Here is a 22,523-nt window from a genome sequence, read left to right on the forward strand (position 1 = left end):
TGAGAGAGAGAGAGAGAGTGGGTGAGCGCGCGCCTGTGCGGTCTCCTCAGTACCGCCCGCTCCAGCGCTTTTCTCTTCCCGACGGTCGCTAATGAACCGTTTTAAGCCCGGATAGCACGGACAGCGGACCGGAGCCGTCAGCCGCCCCTTAATATGACACAGTTGGACGCGGCTGTCTTTACGGGAATCATCTTTTAACGGAAGAGCGGAGGAAGAGGTAGAGTCGCTGTCCATCGCTTGATTTGGTTCACGCGCTCAGCTGATCTGAGAGCATGTTGTGTTGATAAGGAATGTATTGGAGGTTTTGGTCAGAAATGTCTTTTAAATGCGTTACAATACGGTTGTTTAGTCGGGTAGATGTTTACGTTGCTGCTTTGGCTGTAAATGTCATTATGGCTCGTGCGGTCGTCTGCACTATAACCTTATAAATACATATAGTAGTCCGCTGTGCCGTATTAAATGGGCTGAAAACATTATTCAGTGTCTTTCTGCCAGTTAAACACATGGCTGTGTGGGGTACTTTTGTCCATAGCCATTTTAGATTGCAGCACTGCTGAATGTTTCTCACAGTAGCTTGTACTATTAAAGAGATAGTCCTCTTTTTCTCATCACTTGTGAGTTCTTTAATCTCCTTCTAGATCTCGCTGTCATAATCAGTTATAATTCTGTGTTTTAGTAATATTTTAACGTGTTCTTTTATTTTAAACAACCCTAAAAGTGATAGGTGAGGTCAGGGCTTGTTGTCACCGAGATTGTATCTCAGTAACTATGAGATTTTAAGTAAAGGGATTTAATTGTTAGCATCATATCAATTGATGTCAGATCTGTTTTGACAGTGAATATCTGTCTCTTGGTGGATAGGAGATCAACTGTTGGTGGATCAACTGTTAACCTGAATTCACTCCAAGCATAATCAGTTTAATAGTTATTAGCAGATGCTTTATTTGGTCTTGTCACCAAAACATTGCCATTTCAAACGCATACAATCACCTATGTGCTTTTTAATTATTAATACATTCTATAATGACATGGTGTACCTCTGGTGTAATATATCTCCCTGTAGTGTGATGTGACAAGACCTCATCTGTTACATCATATTATGTGGAAGGTATAGATTAAAATAAGGACATGATATAATGAAATTATTGTACATAGTGTACTGTAGGGCTGTCAAAATGACTGAAAAACTAAATTCGAATTTTCTTCTTAAATATGATCAAAATTCGAATTATATTCAAATTTAAAAGGCATAATTTCAGTTAGGGGGAAAAACGCTTTTGGCTTCTCTCCTGAGGCCACAAGAGGGCGCATCGAGCAAAATATTATGCACGTTTCTTCAAAGCGTAATAAAATAACATAATGTTAATAAAAAAGTGCATAATGTTTAAAATAATGTTTATAAACCATATATAATTAATAAAGTTGCTTAAACAATTAGAAAAAAAACAGCATCATGCATGTATGTATAGTTTAATACAAAGGACCGAAAACCAATCACAAAGAGTAGGCTACTTTCTTCATTTAAAAACACGAGATACAGTGAGATAGGGAAAAACCGCCATAAAGTCTTGAGGCAAGTTTTTTTAAAAGTTGAACTTGCATTAATTTTACATGACCAATCACAAAGAGTAGGCTACTTTCTTCATTTAAAAACATGAGATACAGTGGGATGGGGAAAAAACGCCATAACGTCTTTAGACATGTTTTTTAAAAGTTGAACTTGCATTAATTTTACATGTCTTTCTAAACATGCCGCTCTCTGCAAGACGTGAGTGCAACGCTGACAGATGTCCCTCTAGAAAATGTGATAAATATGCATTCTGTGTGAACGGCTTGGTTTCAGTTTTGACGTAAACAACATCTTCTCCACACTGATGCTCTCGTTTTCCACAATATATGAATGAACAACGTAGAAGCGCCACATCTAGTGACACATACATCGTCATCGCATCTCGTGTGCCACTGATAGGCTTCCTGACGGCTGACGCAGACCTTAAATTCGAATGCAACGTTTTTGCATTCGAATGTGGATTTTTTTTTTAAACTCAACGAATATTCAAAATTCGAATTTTTTTTTGACAGCCCTAGTGTACTAGTCTTTAACTTTATTCCCATTAAGCAGGCATTTTGTCCTGTACAAATTGACATAGTACATTAATTCCTAGAACAATGATGCAATATGGTATTAGATGTCTCACTCAGGGGTGCAATGATGATAAAGTATTGCATTCTCAGAAAGTTTTCACTTCTTGGAGCTTGTCTATGTGGAAAATGGACCTGTAACCTACATGCAAACTTTGAGCATTTGTAGTAGTATAAGCCTATTATCACACAACATGTGTATACTGTTAGGGATGCTGTTGAACTTCTGCTGTTGTTATGATTTAGTTTGTTATAGAAAGATTAATTTGGTAGTGCTGTTCTGTGGTAAAGCACTTTACGCCATATAAACAGTCTCAATTACGTGAAATGTGTTCTCTCAGAGCTCATAGAATATTAAGAAGAATATAACACCTTTCACACACAGCTTGAGTCTCAACTCTCACAGCATCTGCCTACTAACCCCCACCTTTTTTGTTTGTCAGTCATATCATCAGTGAAAATGAGTCCGGTGCATATGATTTGAGCATTGCAGATACAGGCTATACAGGCCATTTTTTAAGATGAAATATGATAATTTATGAACAATATTTTATTTTATGAATGATAATTTATAAACCTTTTAAAGGGGTCATATGATGGTTTTTTAAAGATCATTATTTTGTGCCCCTTTAAGACAGACTTACTGTGAGCTACAAGTAGGGCTGTAAAATCGATTAATTGCGATTAATCGCATCCAAAATAAAGGTTTGTGTTTACATACTATGTGTGTGTGTACTGTGTATATTTATATGTGTATATAAATACACACATGCATACATGTATATATTTAAGAAATATATGTAATACATATTTATATATAATGTAAATCACATAGAAATATGAATATGTAATGTGTACAACATGTAAATATTTCTTAAATACCTGTATGTGTGTGTATTTATATATACATATAAAAATACAGTACACACACATATATGATGTAAACACAAACTTTTAATTTGGATGCGATTAATCACAATTAATCGATTTGACAGCACCAGTCTTATTACTTTGTCTTTTTGTCTAATTTCCAAATACTTTTTTCCCCTTCAAATCAAAGTTTGTGATGTTGTGATTCACCTTGTGAGCCTCATGGCTCATTACAGAGCCCCGCACACCACATGTGAAGGAACAAATGAATATCAAATCCACACATAAATAATTTGTTCCTGTGATTTAATAATCTGTAGCTACGTTTTGTTAATTAGTTCCCTCGTTTTAGTTACATTATGCCACACTGTACTAATTCATTCCCTCTTTTTAATTTAGTTAAATCATGGCCACAAAGCTTGTCATGCTTGCGACCCCACAGCTTATAACTTTAGCTAAAGACATTTTTAAAATTCTTATGGACAAATGAATATGAAAAAATATATATATTTCCGCAACACGTGGGCGGGCACTGTTGCACTCTATTACAGACCTCTTTGTTTGCTTTAGTAATTAGTGAATGAAGGAGGTAGGATGACTGATTTGAATATTAGGTCACACACACTGTGATGCTTCAGATGTTTTTTGTTCAGTTACCTGCAGTATGTTGTGAATCTATGACTTGTTCGGGTTACGTGAAGCAGATGGCGTGTAAGAATTTTTTTTCTATATACCATCAGATTAATCGCAACAATAGCAGAACGAGATCTTTGTTCCTGAACACAAAGAACCACTTCAGCATTAAAGGCTTCATTAGGTAGATATGACTTTAAAGTATACTAATAATATAATTAAAGGGCCCTCATTTTTTTAGACCGTGCTGTAATAACTGGATTCTGGTGATGCTTAGTGCTCTGCTGGCAGTACAGGGCACGTGTCTTTCTCTCTCTCTCTGCCTTATTCCCTCCATCCCTGCCTTTCTTATATGAACAGCGGCAGTCATGTCCAGATTACATAACTGGCACCCCCTCTCTCATTCTTGTGGTCCAGTAGAGGGAAATGCTCAACCAGGATCTTATTATAGTGTTGTTCAACTGGGGTTAAAGTGCACTATCACACACGTTCTTTGAGTCTCATCAGGCAGGTGCTTGTTTCTACGTGTCCATCGTTCTTTCGTTCTGCCTAAAATGCTGTGTTTTGGGAATTATATCTGATTCTTGTTCAGCGAAGAGGATTTAGTGTTAGATTTAGATTTACTAGTGTCCACTCTGTATGTGTGCTGACTTTGATTTTTGTGATGGACAGCAGTCAACGGCATGAGCCTATCCGGAGAAGTGTGTAGCTGCTGAGGAAATGGACATGCTTGTGAATTATGAAGTATGTGTGTGCATGTGAGAGGAGGACAGGGATAAGGAAGAAAGCACAGAGGGAAAGAAAGATGGAGAGCGAGAGAGGAAGAGAAAGAAGGTGGAGCGAAGGAGAGAGACGAGCAAGCGAAGACAGATGCCAGTCAGTGGCTGGTGTTTGCATACAAATGCATTTTAGAAGATAATAGAGAAGGCTATATTTATGTGTGCGGACAGATGTTTTACTGTGGAGGAGTGTTTGTGTGTTCACACTTAAAGGAATAGTTCACCCAAAAATGAAAATTTGCTGAAAATGTACTCACCCTCCGGCCATCCAAGATGTAGATCAGGGGCTGGTTGCATAAACGGTTTAGACTAGTCTTAAAAGGTTAGTCAACTAATTGTTTTTCTTCAAGACTGGTCATAGCTTTTTAAATTCAGTTATGAAAAGGTAGATTGGTCTTATTACCCTTTGGCAACTGCTAGTTGGTCAAACGAGTTCTTAAGACACAGTCTTAAGATGGTGGCTAAGTTTATGCAACTGGCCCCAGTTTGTTTCTTTATCAGAACAGATTTGGAGAAATTTAGCATTACATCACTTGCTCATCAATAGATCCCCTGCAGTGAATGTGTGCCGTCAGAATGAGAGTCCAAACTGCTGATAAAAACATCAGAATAATCCACAAGTAACCTACACGACTCCAGTTCATTAATTAATGTTTTGTGAAGTAAAAAGCTGCATGTTTGTAAGAAACAAATCCATCACTAAGGCATTTTAATTTTAAACATCACTTCTGGCCATAATCCATAATAACACTTTTTCCAGTGTAAAAGTTAATTCCCTGTTGTCCCCTCACATCAAAATCCACTGACATGTTTGTTTTGAACTATTTTGGACTGCTTTTGCTCGTAAACGGCACTTGATCTGTGCATATTTCTCTCCTGATTCAGACTAAATGACTTTGACTGGAGAAAGCAATACTATGGATTGAGCACTCGTATTTTAGGCGAAAACAACGGTTTAAAACATCTTAATGAATTTGATTATTAAAAACACAGATTTTCACAAGATAATAATTGTTGGACTGGAGTAGTGTGGATTACTTGTGGACTATTGTGATGATCAGCTGTTTGGACTCTCACTCTGATGGCACACATTCACTGCAGAGGATCCATTGGTGAGCAAGTGATGTAATGCTAAATTTCTCCAAAATGAAGAAGCAAACTCATTTACATCTTGGATAGCCTGAAAGTACATTTTCAGCAAATTTACTTTCATTTAGTTTGAACTATTGCTTTAAAGGAAGTTGACCAAAAATAAAATTAAAATTACGCTTATTGTTGTTCCAAACCTCTAGGACTTCATTTCTAATGAAACACAAAAAGAGACATTTTGAATAATGTGTTGGTTACTCTTTTAATGCAATTACAATGGAGTTGCAATAAAATGACAATAGCACAAGATCTTTTCTTCAGTATTATGACGTACACTGCTTTCTCCCAGATGTATTTCTTTTAAACGCTGTCATTTAGCTCTGCCTTCCCAAGGGCTTCCATAATGAGTTTATGGAGTTTATATTAGTCTTGCGTACATGTGGGAACACCCTAAGCCAGAGTGTCCAAGGAACTCCAATATCACGTAACACTCCACAGTGAAACCTGATGTTCATGATAGTGTAATAAATCGAACCCTGACCCAGTATTCCCGTAGAGGAGACAGATCTCAGCTCGCTGTAATTTCCAGCTGTTTAATTGGCTTTAATTGGGACAAATAAAACACAGCTCAGGCCAGCGTTACTAAGAGATAACCTTGACATTCTATTTAGCCCTGCTGTCTCACAGTACTGGGAATTCAGCCCAGCTAGTCGGCTTGCTTCAGATCTGCCGATGGAATAGCCGCTCTTTTACTTCCAGCGTCACTGATCTGGACTGTCATCAATCCAAGCAGATAGATTTAAAATAATAAAAAAGACTGATTATATCCAGGTTCTCCTCTGAGAGCCACGATTCGCTTCTGATTTTTAATGATACAAACACAGCACAGAGGCGGTGATGTTCTACAGGGGTCTAGAGAGTCTGCACCACCATTCAGTTACTAATTGGGTATTATTATTCATTTTTGTAACAAAATGAAAATCTAAGGCTGAAGTTCAGATGTAAAATGTAAATGTAGTATGTAAATACTACATAAGGTGGCTGCTTATGTAAATAAAATAGTAAAATACTACGGTATATGGATGTTGTTAAAGACCAGGCTTAAATGCAAGACTCAAAACATATTTGTAGCCTATATTTAAGATATATATATATATATATGAATTTCCATCCACTTGGGTCACACAGTTGTAATATAAACTAATATATTTGTCAGTCACACATAAATTAGCTTTGATGTGATAGCACTAATAAATTCAATGTATTTTAAATAAATTTTTATATAGCAGTTTTAAATAACAGTTTATTGTATGTAAACCTCTAATACATTTTAATTAATGAAACCTTGCTTGTTCCACAGCTGTCCATATTTGAATCTGTTCACTATGTTTGAACATGTCTCTGTGTTTTAAGTGTTTAAATATAAATTCATTTTCACAATTACCAGATTTATGCTGATTCTAAGGAATTTGAATAAATGAACATTTTGAAAATAGCATTATTTAAATAAAATCTGCAACTACTTCATAAGAATATATGACAGGATTCTTTTTTCATGATTTATTGGGGTCCCAGATCTGTCTATGTTGAGGTTGTTGTAGTTTTTAAGCTGTCTCGTTTCCATTTTATGTTTCTGAAGGACTTCACGGTGGACAACTGCTTATTCTGGCCAAGAACCACCCACTTAGACAAAACAAGGCCATCTGATCAACCTGTAAAGCGTCCAACCACAGTTTGTGTTGTTTTTATATGACATTAATGCCGGCTATTCTAAAACACAAAAATGGACTGTGAGTGAAAAATAGAAAAAACCCAGAAAAATATAGTTGTTCACGTAGATATCTAATTTACTTTTTAATGGTTCTAACCTTGCAAACAAATCGGCTAATTCTTTATCAGAAATGCTTATTTTATCAGCCCAGTATATAAACACGACTTTAATACCTTTTTAATACCTTCCTTCATGCATTATAGACCTTCTTGGTTTCGGTTTTATTGACATGTAAATGTGGGCCATTTTTGCAGCATTTTTTTTTTCATCATATGACCCCTTTAAGATGTTCACTGTCTCTTGCCGTATTTGTGTGCCGTATGAACTGCAAAGCTTGAATTGGGACAGGTCCTCATTTAACACTAGTCTGGGACCTGAGAATCAGTGCCAATTTCAATCACATTTTTTTTTTTTTTTTGCCTGTGATTAGACGAACACCAGCTAGTTTTAAGGCTGCATGCGAGACAGGATTTAGCTCTCCGTGTGATTGCTTATGACCTGAGCATATGAGAGCAGAGGACCTGTTGATCCAATCATGTTGGGATTCACACTCATATGAAGTAACACCTTTCAGTAGAGCTGAGCTTGGGAGGCCGCCTCTGTTATACAGTGATGTTCTCAGTGACAGCCAAAGCTTCAAAGCTCGCCCTGTAATCATCCAAAAACACCCACCCCATGTGATGACGGCGGGACATCTGGTGTCACATCCGGCAACTTTTTGGACACTGACGGCTTGTTTGTGTTCACATTCTTTGTAAGCCAGAACATTTGTTTGTTTATTGTCATGTATGCTAGATATTTACGTATCTATGTGATTTTATCCTTAAGTAAATGATTCATTAAAAGTAATTGGTGCTTCAAAGCATGTAGCTAATTTCTATTTACTAGACCTCTGTTATTGAATACAAAACACCCACAAGAGAAAATGAAAATGGCTCTAGATATTATTAACGGTTTTGAACTAAATTAAATAAATAAATTTATGCATTTAGCAGAACCTTTTATCCAAAGCGACTTACAGTGCATTCAGGCTATACATTTTTTACCAATATGTATGTACCCTAGGAATTGAACCCACGACCTTTGCGCTGCTAACGCAATGCTCTACCTCTGAGCCACAGGAACATAACTAGAATTAAATAGAATTACACATGTAGATAGAAAGGGACAGTCTAGTCATACATTAAAAAAATTATAATTTAAGTTTTTTCTTGTGGTCCATTTGTAATGATAGTTAAGTGAAACATATTTTAGTTTTTCATGACAATTTTCTATTTTTACATTTTTTGAGACTTTTGTGCACTCTACCAAATTCAGTTAAATTTATGCTCTTATGCTCAGCAAAACTATTGTAAAATAGTATTACAATTTAAAATAACTGTTTTTTTATTTTAATATATTTTAAAATGTTATTTATTGCTGTGATGGCAAAGCTGATTGTTTTTCAGCAGCCATTACTCTTCAGTATCACATGATCAGAAATCAGAAATCATTCTAATATGCTAATTTGCTACTCAAGAAATATTTCTTATCAATTTTGAAAATTGTAGTGTTTTTTTGTGTTTACTGTCACTTTTGATCAAGTTCATGCATCCGTGATGAAAAAAAGTATTAATTTCCCAACAACAACATTTTTTATATATATATATATATATATGTATATATACTTAGTTCAAGTTCAAGTTCAAGTTCATTTTATTTGTAGAGCACATATACAACAGCCACCAGGCTGACCAAAGTGCTTTCCAGAAGAGCAACAATTTTACCACATACACAGAGAACAAACCAGACAAAATTTTAAAACCACACGTTTAAAAATTACCATATCACAGTAGTCAATACACTAAGGAAAACAAATAAGTTTTTAGCAAGGACTTAAAAACAGACAAAGAAGGGGCCATTCTAATCTCTAAAGGTAGGGTATTCCAGAGTCGTGGCCCTGCCACCGCAAATGCACGCTCCCCTCTACGCTTAAGCCTAACGTGAGGGACCACCAACAAGGCCTGGTCACAGGATCGTAGGCTTCTAGACGGAGTATAGAAGTAAAGAAGGTCAGATAGATAGACAGGAGCTTGGTTATGTAGGGATTTATATACAAAGAGGAGAATTTTAAAGTCTATTCTCTGACAAACCGGCAACCAGTGTAGAGATCTAAGAATTGGAGTGATGTGTTCATGTTTACGAAACTTTAAAAGAAGTCTGGCTGCAGCATTTTGGACAGGCTGAAGACGTGCAATTTGAGATTTAGATATACCGCAATATAAAGAATTGCAGTAATCTAGACGAGACGTAACGAACGCATGAACAGCCATTTCTAAAGTTTTTGGAGTGAGAAAGTGTTTAATTTTAGACAGTAAACGAAGCTGATAGAAACTGGACCCAATGACAGAAGAGATATGTTTATCAAATTTTAAATGCTGGTCGACAAGAATACCTAGGTTCCGCACCCGCGAGGATCTAAAAATGGATAAACTTTCTAACTCAGGGCTTATACACTGAGAGTTATCATTTGGACCGAAAACAATTACCTCGGTCTTGTCTTCATTTAGGAAGAGGACTAGACCTACCCAAGACTCTAATCTAGATAATAGTGAGGAGTGGTCTATGGTATCAAAAGCAGCCGATAGATCTAAAAGAATAAGAACCACCGAGTCTCTGGAATCAGTAGAGAGGTAAATTATCATTTAACACTCTCAAAAGGGCGGACTCAGTGCTGTGAGCAGACTTAAAACCAGATTGAAAAACCTCATAAATACAATTACTAGTCAGAAAATGTTGAAGTTGATTCAGCACAATTTTCTCCAAAACTTTTGAAATGAAAGGTAAAACAGAAATAGGGCGAAAAAATTTTAGGACAGAAGGATCCAGTGAAGGCTTCTCGAGCAGAGGAGTGACCGTAGCGACTTTAAGGTTGGCAGGAACAGAGCCGGTTTGGAGACACTTATTAATAAGAGACACCAAACCTGGCGTTTAGGCTGCAGAGTCACAGCTATTTTAACTGGAGTTTTGGGTTCTAAATATGACTCTGTGTATAGTTCATTGACTTTTTAATTTCAAAAGATCAATGAAAGTTTGGTTTGTGATGATTTGTTTTCTTTAAGAGGCGTAAAATTGATCTGTGGTGGCTGGCCTGCTGTGGATGTGATAAGTCTGGATTGACAGTGATGCGAGTGGATTAGAGGAAAAGTTCCATTCTATTGCTGCTCACTGAAGTCATCCTGACAGTCTAAGCATATACATGCTAGCCTTTAGCCATCATTAGAGAAGGAAATAGAATAGCACATCACTACAGCCTTCTCAAAAACTGAGCCGGAATCAAATCGGAGGTGTATTGGAGATTTTCTGAGAGGTTTGTTTATAAAGACAGTTTACTGTGAGACGGTGGCTGCCAGTATGTGACTTCACTATAATGAAGTTTCTTTGTGTTAGTTGTCTAGAGGATTCTTAACTATTGTGTATGTATATGTTTGAGAGAAAGTGATAGTTCTGCTCTGAGTGTGTTATAATGAGAAATTCTTCTCTGAGTTGTCTTCATTTGGCTTCTGCTACTTACGAACCTCTTAATAGATAAATATAAACATCTTTATATATTTTCCAATACTGATATATACTCTCATAGGGTTTCTTTAGGTTAAATTCTCTCAAACAGCTGATAGTACTTTTTGTTTGTTTGTTTAGCTGACTAGCTGATGACTTGTTTTTTTGGATATGCCATATGTTGTTGTAGACTTGTTTGGATCCACCCTTTCTGGGCAAATGTAGCGTTGCTTTTTTCTTAGCTTGCTGGGCACTGGCTCAAGATGTGATGTTGTCAGGGATTTCTTCAGTGATCTGGGACAGATTGGAAACAGCTGCTCGGCGGCTAACGGAACTGGAATTATGAGGCATTGAGTCTAAACGATGTGATTAAAAAAAATAGATCAGAAACGAGAGATTAGAACTGTATCATTATGCGCCGTAATTAATCAACTTATTACTGAGCAAATCTGTGGTGTGATGTAGCCTGCAGTGTTCATATTTTACACTTCTGTTCTCTTTAAATTGTGGTCATTCATTTAAAGTGATAGCTCACCACAAAAACAAAAATTCTGCAATTTAGCTACTCCTCATAATGTTGTTCTAAAGCTGCATTTGTTTCTTTCCTCGGAACACAAAATGAGATATTTTGTAGCTCTTTTTGTATAGTGAAAATAGATGAAGGCCTTTAAGACATTATGAATGTTTTTACTGTCACTTTTGATCAATTTAATGCAACTTGCTGAATAAAATTATTTTTAAAAAATCACTATAAAAGTAATCTGGTGCTTAGTAATCTGAAACGCTAAGTCTGTGTGAGAAAAAAGGCAGCAATTTAATTTTTTTTAATGAAAATATTGCCCTCCACTATAGGAGATTATATATTTTCAGTGAATGATGATTTATTTATTTTTTTACATGAATTTTCCCTTTTTTTGGATCTGGTTTTCAAAGTTTAGCTGCTTCTTTTTTTTGTGTGTGTGTTTTTCTCCTGGAGTGCTGATCAATAGGAAGAAAAGGGCTGAAAGGACCCTTGTTTACTCTGCAGAGCTAATTAATTCTCACTGCAGTTCTGATCAATTTAATTTCACACATCATTATGTCAGCATAAATATTGTCCCACTGTGCCCTCAGATAAATGCTTGTCTTTTCTTTTTTGTCTTTTTTCGAGTGTTATCTTCACTCCTTTCGATTCATCTTCACTGCTGGAGTTCCACAGAGACCGTTAATGTGCTAACGAGTATGTGACCTATTGTTATTGTCCTCTTTACTTAGCCGAGGCTGTAATCATAATCTTACATTCTTTCCTGAAGTTCATTCCTTCAAGAGTTACAGTAACGTCAGCATTTGTGAAAGCAGTGTTTTCATAGCCTGTGTTAAAGGACATTATGGCTTTGAGCAATTTTATGAGGTTTTAAGAGGCTGCTTGTGATGCCACAAAGCAGCTAAAGGAATAAGGTCACCTACAAGCTTTCTAAAGGTTTTTGTTTTATTTTGCTATCTTTGTCCTTCCTTTTTCCTCTCTGTGTTCTGATACAAGACAGAAGGCACTGCATAGAAAAGAAAAGTACATTTCTCACTTTGAATAGGTCTTATTGAACATGTCTTTATTTACACCTCCACACTTTATTTTATTATTATTTTTTAGGACAGCAGAAAGAAAAAGGAGAGTGACAGAGAGAGAGAGAAAGAAAACAGGATCATGGCTTGATAGGCTAGACTCAAACACCAGACAAAAGTTTCAATACACTTTTCAACACAGAATTTCTTATGATCTTAAAAACCTTATGACCTAGGGATTTAAATCATTAAAATTGCTGACATAGTTATGAATTTGCCAAAATGTTTGTGTAATCTAGGTAAGAGGTATTTTGACAAAATGCAAATATAAGATATAAGATGAGTTTTTTTATATATAATTCCCATACTTGCCTTTGTTTTATTGTATTTTATTATTATTATTATTATTACTAGTATTATTATTACTATTTTTGATGACTTTTAAATGGTTGAAATGGTAACATACAGAGTGTATCTTTTTTTTTACTGGCACATATAACAGTTTTGGGTCAGTGAGTTTTTTTTTTTTTTATACTTTTTAATTTATAAAAATTAATAATTTTATTCAGCAAGGATGTTTTAAAATTACTGAAATTGACAAAGGGCATTTATAATTTTACAAAGGTTTTGTACTTCATATAAATTCTGTTCTTTTGAACTTTCTTTTCATCAAACAATCCTAAAAAGTGTGTCACGGTTTCCACAAAAAATATTAATCAGCAGCTGTTTTCAACATTGATTATAATAAGAAATGCTTACTGAGCAGCAAATCATCATATTATAATGATTTCTGAAGGATCATGTGACATTGAGTAATGAGTGCTGAAAATTTAGCTTTGCCATCACAGGAATAAATTACATTTTAAAATATATTAAAATAGAAGACAGTTCTTTTGCATTGTAATAATATTTCACAGTATTTTACTGTCACAGTTTTTAATGTATTTTTAATCAAATAAATGCAGCCTTGGTGAGCATTAGAGACTTCTTTCAAAAACATTAAAACGTCTTATACCAACCCCAAACTTTGAACCGTAGTGCATATACCTTAAACCTCCCAAACTTTTACTGTAAAATATGACCAAAAATGTATATTTGCAGCTGGATATCACATCTGCACTTCAAAGAACTCCAATTTCTTCTTCTCCTTTTCTCCAAGTGCTGTTCTCTCTTTCTGGTGGTCCCATGTTAATTTGAGTAGCGCACCGAATAGATGAGTGCAGATTCTCTATCTCTGCCTCTTAGTGCATGGGAGTAGCAAAGGCTAATTGAATAGCATAGCTGTAATAGGCTAGATTTAATTTGCCTTGCCCTCACTGAAAACCAATTAGGAAAATGGTGAGGAGGGGTGGCCGCCTTCTAGACTGACACTCTCTCCGTCTGCAGAGTTTCACAGGACATGCAGCCGAGCCTTTCGCCAAATGTTTGCCTATGCTGGCAGCATTCCACACTTGACCCAATACAAATGGCCCCCTGGCTGTTGGAAAAAAGGCTTAACCGTATTCACAGACAGCCAAACACGCAAATTAATATTGATAATGGGGAGAGGACAAGCTCAGCTCTGCAAAGCTGACAAAATGCAGGACTTTTCAGACCCTTTTTTGTTTTAAAAAGATAGACATTGGGCCAAAGGGACGGTCAGTTTTGTGGTGCTGAACTGGCATGACAGCTTGCTAATCTGTTGCAATTGTTTCTTATTGTATGGGAATAGTTTTTTATTTATTATTTATTATACTGCGTTCATGGCGAATTTTTATACCAGATGCTTGGTAATGTTTCTATTATAATTATAAACAACTCTCAAAAAACATTTGTCTGTTTTTTTTTATTTACTCATAACACAGTTCTCCTTAAATATTATGCTATAAATGTATTATTATTATTATTATTTTATAATTTATATAAATATAAAATTCATATAATAAATATATAATAAGAAGAATTTTACAGTAATAAAAACCAATAAAACTAAATTTTAATAACTAAAAGTTTGCCATTTTAGTTTATGATTCATTTTCATAAATGAGAGGATATAACATTTAAATGTATGAATATTTAATTAAACTTTGAGGGGTGCAAAATGTATTAACATAAAAATTCAGTCATTTAATAAAATGGCAAAACAAGTGTGTTTTATGGAATTAATTTAAATAATATCATACTTTGACAAATTAAGCATATTTAAAGCAATCAAATTTAAATTTGTATTATTATTATTGTCAGAAGTCATTTTTTGTGGAAGTTGACCTCAAACACTCTGAAGGAAATGGTGAAGGAGAATGAAATATTCTTACAATCATGGTTTTGTATTGTTTTTCTGTGATTTTAAAATGTCTAGCGAGTACTAGTTTATAAATTCCAGAGGTGAACGCACTGAATGTGGTGTGATGGAAGGTCTTTTTCTTGCTCTCTCTCAGCCGTTTTCTCTTTTTCCTGCCTCCCCTGATCAGTTTTCTCTCTCTTTTGAGGGCTGCTGATGTCCAGATGTCTGTTTGCGTTATGGACGTTAGTGTGGTGGGTTGCTGGAGGGGTGAGCTTGTGTTGCCCAATTGCCTGTTAGCGGGGTGTAGGAGCCATGCAGCTGGGGACGAGTAGGGCTATAAATACCCTGCCGCTCACTCTCTTGAGGCCAGTGGCTGTGCAGTGCACTAGCTCTTTCTCTGATCTACAGCAACTCTTTCAGCACACAGCATCTGAAAGGTCATTGAGTGGCCAGCCATTCAAATGACGAATATCTGACAATTGTGTGATTATATAGCCTACTCTTATAAAGGTCTAGTAGTTCTTTGCAGCACATTCTACTAAAACCTTCTTATTAAGAGCTATTTTCACTGTGTAGGGCTTTTGTGTTGGACATTAAAAAGTTTTGAAGGTTTTTTTTAATCTTTTTTTAGGACTGACTCTCTCAGTGAATTAATGAAATTGGGTCCAAAAGGTGATATGTATTACCCTTTTTTAAATATTTAGAAATAAGAATTGTACAGTAGTAAAAAAAACATCTACAGCTTAATAAAACACTTTGTTCAAATTCTAATAACCAAAAAATGTACCATTTCAGTTTAAATGATTTGCGTTCATAAATGAGGGGCTATAGCATTAAAATAAATAAATATTTAATAAAACTTTGAGGAATACAAAATGTACCAAACACAATGTTAAAAAAATAAGAAAAAAGAAAAAACAACAAATATATATATAAGGGGGTCTGAATGCTTTCCGTACCCACTGTAGTTCTGATATATTTTTCAGAAAACAAGACATAATGTCTTAAGTAATTTTCCTTCGATATATTTGTAATGGAAAACAACAAATATATATATATATATATATATATATATATATATACATATTTACTGTATATTATTATTATTATCATATTTCCGGTAGTCATTTTTATTATATTCTTATAAAAAGTTCTTCAGGAGTTCTTTGCAGCACATTAGGTTGTACTAAAACTTTCTTAAAGGGATAGTTCACCCAAAAATGAAAATTCTGTCATTGCGAAGCTATGAGAATACGTTTTGAGCGCAAAGAAAACAAAAATAACATAACTTATTCAACAATTCTTCTCCCCCGAGTTACGTCTTACATAAACAACGCTGATTACGCAGATTACGTTCATGCGCGCGCTTTATCCCCCGAACGTAAACAACGCTGATTACGCTGATTACGTTCATGCGCGCGCTTTATCCCCCGAACGTAAACAACGCTGATTACGCAGATTACGTTCATGCGCGCGCTTTATCCCCCGAACGTAAACGTTCTTGGATACTCTCCAAAATGGCGGAAGACGTAACTCGGGGGAGAAGAATTGTTAAATAAATTATGTTATTTTTGTTTTCTTTGCACTCAAAAAGTATTCTCGTAGCTTTGCAAAGCTGAAGTTGAGCCACTGATGCCACATGGACTGTTTTACTGATGTCCTTACTACGTTTCTGGACCTGGGAACATTACAGTTGTGTTGCCGTCTATGCAGGGTCTGAGAGCTCTCAGATTTGATCAAAAATATCTTAATTTGTGTTCCGAAGATGAACGAAGGTCTTACGTTTCAGTGTGTGTGGCTCTTGAATTGGCAATTAAAAACTTGAAATGGAACTTGAAACATGAAATTGAATGAAATGAGGAAAAGCTACGAGAAAAATAGTGGGGAAATAATTAAATAATTAAAATAAAAATATTAAATAAAACAATTATTACAATAAAATAACTAAGTGAAAAACTATGTTAAACTCAATCAGTTGTATTAATAAATATATGTTGAAATAAAGAAATAGAAAACATTTTACTGGTAATATTTTACACAATTTTATAATATTTTTCACCATACAAATGGTCTTCATGTATGAAAATGTATATAGCAGCTGACATTATTTTAGAAAAGGTGATCATAATATTCTGGGGTCCATGCCAGCATAAAATAATTTGGCTTTTTTTTTTTACACATTTCTACATATGCTGTATTTGTAACTTGTCCATTTATTCATTCACTTACTTTTTTTTTTTTGGACCAGTTTAATGATTATTTTCAGAAAATGTCATGAGCCACGTCAAGAAGACAGACAGTTTTATCAAATCAGTTGTGACGAAAACACTGACTCCCATGCGCAGCCAAAAGACACAGTTGCACGAAAGCATAACACAACATGCCCGGGGGTCACCAGGCTATTCAAGGCTATCTGTTTTCACGTACTTGTCAATGATCAAACCATTTTCTTTTCGCAGCTATTCACACAACAGTCTAATTTTAGCCCTGTAGATTATCCATGGTTCGGGACATCAGTGTAACGTTTCTGAATCTTCTCCAGAACAAAGGCCGCCCCACGTTACACCTGACTGCTGCCATGAATTAGTAAACATGCTTTTTGTTCCCTCTGCTTCCTGTGATCTGGAGGGCTAAGCTAACCGTTAGGCTAACTCGTCTTAAGAGCGGACGCTTAGGCAGGTGTGAGTATCTGGAGATCTCAAATGCCTCATGTATTTACTGTACTGTAATCTGCTTGCTGGGTCATTACATGGCTGTTTTTGGTGGTTTTTGTACCACGTTAGTTTATTTAATGAAGTATTTTTCAAATGGCATCATAGATATAGTCAATCCAGTATTTGTCCTGCATAGTCAGTCTTCTTTATTGTATTTCAATATAAATTATATACTCTGGGGTCCAAAAGTCTGAGACTGCTACTGAAAATTCTTTTATTTTGCCTGTATTTTTATTTATTTATTTACATTTTTGTTTAATGGGTAAATGACATACAAGTGTTCAAGATAAAGAAAAGGAAAAATATTTTAAAAATCTAATTTAAACACATCAAGTTCTTAGAAATGTACAATTTGTGTGTGTGTGTGTGTGTAATAAATAATTATTTTTAAGCAGTTTAATGTCTCTAAAAAATGTCATGGGGTATAACCAACAAGGTAAATGTAATATTTTCTTATTAAAATATTAGAAAAATATATTAAAATATTTTTTTTTCTTTAAACATTGAATACATGTGAATGTATACATCTTAATAATTTCCCCCCATTTTTTTAAGGTTAAAAGTATAGTACACTATAGTAAACAGTACAATTATGAATCACAATTTTATTGATATGTTTTGTGAAACTGCACCACATTTCAAAACCTGAACTAACCTTGTCTTTTGATAATAAAGTCTGATTATCTGACATCATAATTTTTGCATATTGACTGACTTTAATAGTCACATTACTTGACACTGATTTGGAGGGCAAACATTTTTTAAATATTAATATTTTATTTATAAAGTTTTTTAGTTTGCATCAACTTTTATTTGCATTCATACATTTTTTAAAAGTAGGAAAACGGCAACAAGATTTTCAGTGTGGTCTCACATTTTTGGACGTACGAGTATGACTTAGCATGTCATGTTGATTATGCGCTTCTATTCATAGTGAGTCAAGTGGCTGTTTCTTGAATGTTCAGTTTGTTCACTCATAATATTTCAATCAGATCATAGGAGGCTGACAGCCACTTGAATTTGTAAGCTTTTCGGGCACTGAGAGCTTTTGCTGAAGGAGCCAAACATCTGGTTTATCCGCATGCTAGCAGGACTAACAGCAACAAACAAAATCATTCTGTGTGTGTTGTCCATTTACAGCAGTTTAATATACCCACACTCTGTTTTCATGCTTGTTTGTTCTCTACAATCAACTGGAGCAGATGTTAATGTTTTGTATGTAACCCAAACCAGTTTATGGGCACACATACACATGTATAAACAGACGCGCTGATAAGCTCCTGTTTGCTTGCCAGAGTAGTAATAGCCCCTGGTAATGTGTAAAGAACATGATGATGGTGTAATGTTGCTTTGTACTCATTGGCCACCTGCTAAAGTCAGGCCTTACAGGAAAGCACCACTGTTGACAAGAACCACAAAAGAGTCATTCTGCTAACAAAGAACACACAGTGTAAACACAGACACGCTAGCTAGCTAGACTGTTTAATGGTAGATGATATGCTTGTTTAGCAGTAAGATTCATATTTTATTCCTGTAGAAAGGGGGAAAAAAAACATATTAAAGTTTATCATTTATAATATTTTCATCTTTGACCTAGCAGAAATGGCACATAAATGTGAAGTTGGTTTTGACTTTTGAGAAAAGCTTTAACAATATTTGCAGATGCCACTTGACTGATCTGATTTAGTATCTAGTGTAGAAATGACAAAAGTGTCCAAATACTTCTGGAACCACGGTGGATTTTTATATTTTCTATTATAACATCACTGAATATCAGAAGATACAACATGTTATTTGTTTATGAATTATTTCTATAATAATATTACTTCTGTATAATGTTTTAACTGCTTGAAAGCTTAGGGTCTGTTAAAAGAAAAAATATATTATTTATTTATTTATTTATTTATTTTTTAAAGTCTCATACTCAAGCCATTTTTTTTTTTTGCTTTTAAAAATACAGTACAAAGGGCAATATTACAACTTGCATAACTGTTTTCTGATGTAATTTATTCCTGTGATGTCAAAGCTGAATTTTCAGCATCATTACTCCATTCTTCAGTGTCACATGATCTTTCAGAAATCATTCTAATATGCTGATTTGCTGTTCATGAAACATCTTATTTTTTTATCAATGTTGAAAACAAATGTGCAGCTTAATATGTTTGTGGAAACCATGATACATTTTTTTAGGATTCTTTGATGTATAGAAAGTTCAAAAGAACAGTATTTATTTAAAATATAAATCTTTTGTAACATTATAAATGTCTTTACTGACACTTTTGATGAATTGAATGTGTCCTTCCTAAATAAAATGATGTATTAATTCATTAAAAATACAATATTTTACTATTTGTTATATATCTATTTATTCTGTATTGATAGGTTTTGTTTCTGTATTTTCCAGAAACGGAGGAATGAGGTGTTTCCATTGCATTTATCTGAGTTATCGCCTCAGCATGTGGAAGCATACCGACTGCTAGAGGACAGGAAACACAAACTCTCACCTGAGACTGCTGCCCTCTACCTGCTTCGACAACAGCACAACTATTGGTCAGTCTGCATGCATCTGTCCTCCTAACCGTATGCCAATGATCTCAATGTTTAAGGGTTTTGTTTTAGGAAAGAAAAGATGGAAGAAGTGTTCTATTCTGCCTATATGCTTGATTAAATTGATTTTAACATTACACAAACGTATAAGCACACATATCCCACCAGAGATAGTTTGGATGTGCTGGGCCAGATGTAAATGAATTGCATTGATTATATGCACACACACCGGCTTATATTTCTGTCACATCATGTTACCCAGTAGAAGCTGTTCACAAGTCATTAGGCTTCCAATACTGTTAAAGGTGTGTTGTTCACAGAATACTGGGTTACATGCACTGAATTTTAACCCAAATGAAACTGAGTTGAGATTTATTGCGTTATGTAGTGCACGGCTTTTATTGCCATTGGCTTATGCTGTATCAGAAATACAGTGTCAACATAATTATGCCATTTACTTGCATCATATCTGTTCTCATGATTACACATCATCATCTTGGTATGTTTGGTTCTCTTTCTCAGTCTCATCTTTGTTTCTCTCATGTTGTCAGTATTGTGCATGAACAAAACTGCAGCTCGTCTTACCTGTTCGTTGCTTGGAAACAGCATTTTTTATAAAAGCAGTCCATTAGCATGTCATTTATCCTGTTTTGGTGTGTCAGATTATTGCATTGTTCAGGAACTGAAAATAAGCATGTAGAAGTGGTGCATATGTTTGTGTGTATGTGGAGAGGCAGCCAGTCATCAGTTTTTTTCCATGCCTGTTTGGCAACACTGTTTTGAGGAAACACTCAAGTGTGATAAAAGAATTAAGTGTTAATGGAAAACCATCCGTGCAGAATGACATCTTGAAAGTATGTGCGTATGGAGTGGTGTTAGCAAAGTGAGCTGTAAGGTGTGTCGGGTTTCTAGACATGGAAAAGAGTTTGTTTCCTTTGACAGGAAGATGTTTTTGGCTTATTAATGAAATTCATTGAGGATAGGGCTGAAACGATTAGTCGACATTATCAACAACGTTGACAATAAAAAAATTGTCAACAAATATTTTTGTTGTCGAGTAGTCATTTGATCTCATATGACCTAATGAAAGAGCCTGCAGTAATGCGGTTTGACCAGTGTGGCGCTGTAGCGCAAGACTGTAATTCAGCTCTCCCGGATGCAATTCAAGCGAAGACACAGCGCATTGAGCGCAAACGCAGCCGAACCTGAAGCTGCTGAGCGGCGTTTAGATGAATATATAAATACATGCTGCGCGCTTTCTTCTAAATAATGAAATAAACACAACAAAAACTGACAGCGGTGAGAAAGCAGCAGTTAAGAATGCATCTGATTACAGCGATGTGGATGTTGCACAAGCGCTGCAGTTCGGCACTCCAGTAAAGTCACGTCAAGTTTATTTATATAGTACTTTATGCAATAGATAGCCTTAAAGGGGTGGTTGATTGCGATTTCACTTTTTTAACGTTAGTTAGTGTGTAATGTTGCTGTTTGAGCATAAACAATATCTGCAAAGTTACGAAGCTGAAAGTTCAATGCAAAAAACAAAGCATTAACACATGTTAGACTGCCCCCCATAAACACAATCAAGCCTAGAAAAAAACCAGTGAACCACCTCTTTAAATCAAGCAGCTTTACACAATATTAAACATGAAAAACTAGAGTCAATGTCGCTTTCAGTTAGAATTACAACCTGATTTTCGGTTTTAAAGCAGTTCTCCTGTGTGGAGCTACCTAATGATCAAATCTTTTATTAGTGGGGGAAAAATATTATTTAATTAAAGTGATAGTTTGGTTTGCAGAAATCAAAGCTTGATCTAGCTCAGGACTTTTTTGATTATCATAACCCTATACTGTATTTTAAGAGAGATTATGTTGTGAATAAAATAGTTTATCCAAAAATAAAGCGTCTTATCACTTACCTTTATTTTGTTTCTTATTCATATGACTTACAAGAGGAGATGTTAGGCAGAATGATGTCATTCAGTTACTTTTTCATTTAGCTAATTAAATGGTGAATGAGAGAGTTTCTCTGTCATCTCATTTTGTGTGCCAAATATATTTATTTGAATTGTAATTTTATAATAGTAATATAATTTGGTTACACTTTATTTTAAGGTGTCCTTGCTACAGTGTAATTATACATTTTGGTTACACTTTATTTTAAAGTGTCCTTGTTAAAGTGTAATTATACATTTAAGTACTGAGTAATATTAATGTACTACATGTAATTACTATATGGTTAGGGTAAAATTGTAATTGCATAATATGACTTTCAAAAGCTGAAGTGCTTACCTTTATTTATTTGTCAGAATATATATAGCTCAATATTTTAACTAACTGCAAAACCAACTTTTAACATAGAAAAACAATATGCTCATGCTGTAATACGTTTTTAGATTTAGTATAGTGATAAATATTTAGTTTTTAAAATAACATATTTATGATAGCGAACTTTGTTGTGATCAATGCTCCCTCTAAGCTGCGTGCATGCACAACCTTCTTATGTAGCAGCTGTGCAGAAGAAATAATATGCCTCATAATTGATCTCAGAAAGGGAATTCATGAGCAATAACAGCTTCGTTTTTTCACATTATATTATATTATATTATATTGTATTATATTATATTATATTATATTAT

The 22,523-nt window shown here is 34.9% G+C and overlaps 1 protein-coding gene across 1 annotated transcript in view; it reads left to right on the forward strand.

The window, feature by feature from the left end:
- The first annotated feature begins 25 nt into the window (after positions 1-25).
- Positions 26-22,523, forward strand: part of rimbp2b (RIMS binding protein 2b) — a 141,387-nt gene continuing 118,889 nt past the window's right edge. The window contains exons 1-2 of the mRNA XM_016448627.1: positions 26-217; positions 19,742-19,887. The gene's annotated coding sequence lies outside the window, so the exon portion shown is untranslated. The remainder of the gene's footprint in view (positions 218-19,741; positions 19,888-22,523) is intronic.

Source organism: Sinocyclocheilus anshuiensis, unplaced genomic scaffold (genome assembly GCF_001515605.1).
Source record: "Sinocyclocheilus anshuiensis isolate Anshui unplaced genomic scaffold, SAMN03320099.WGS_v1.1 scaffold451, whole genome shotgun sequence".
Classification (NCBI taxonomy): Eukaryota; Metazoa; Chordata; class Actinopteri; order Cypriniformes; family Cyprinidae; genus Sinocyclocheilus; species Sinocyclocheilus anshuiensis.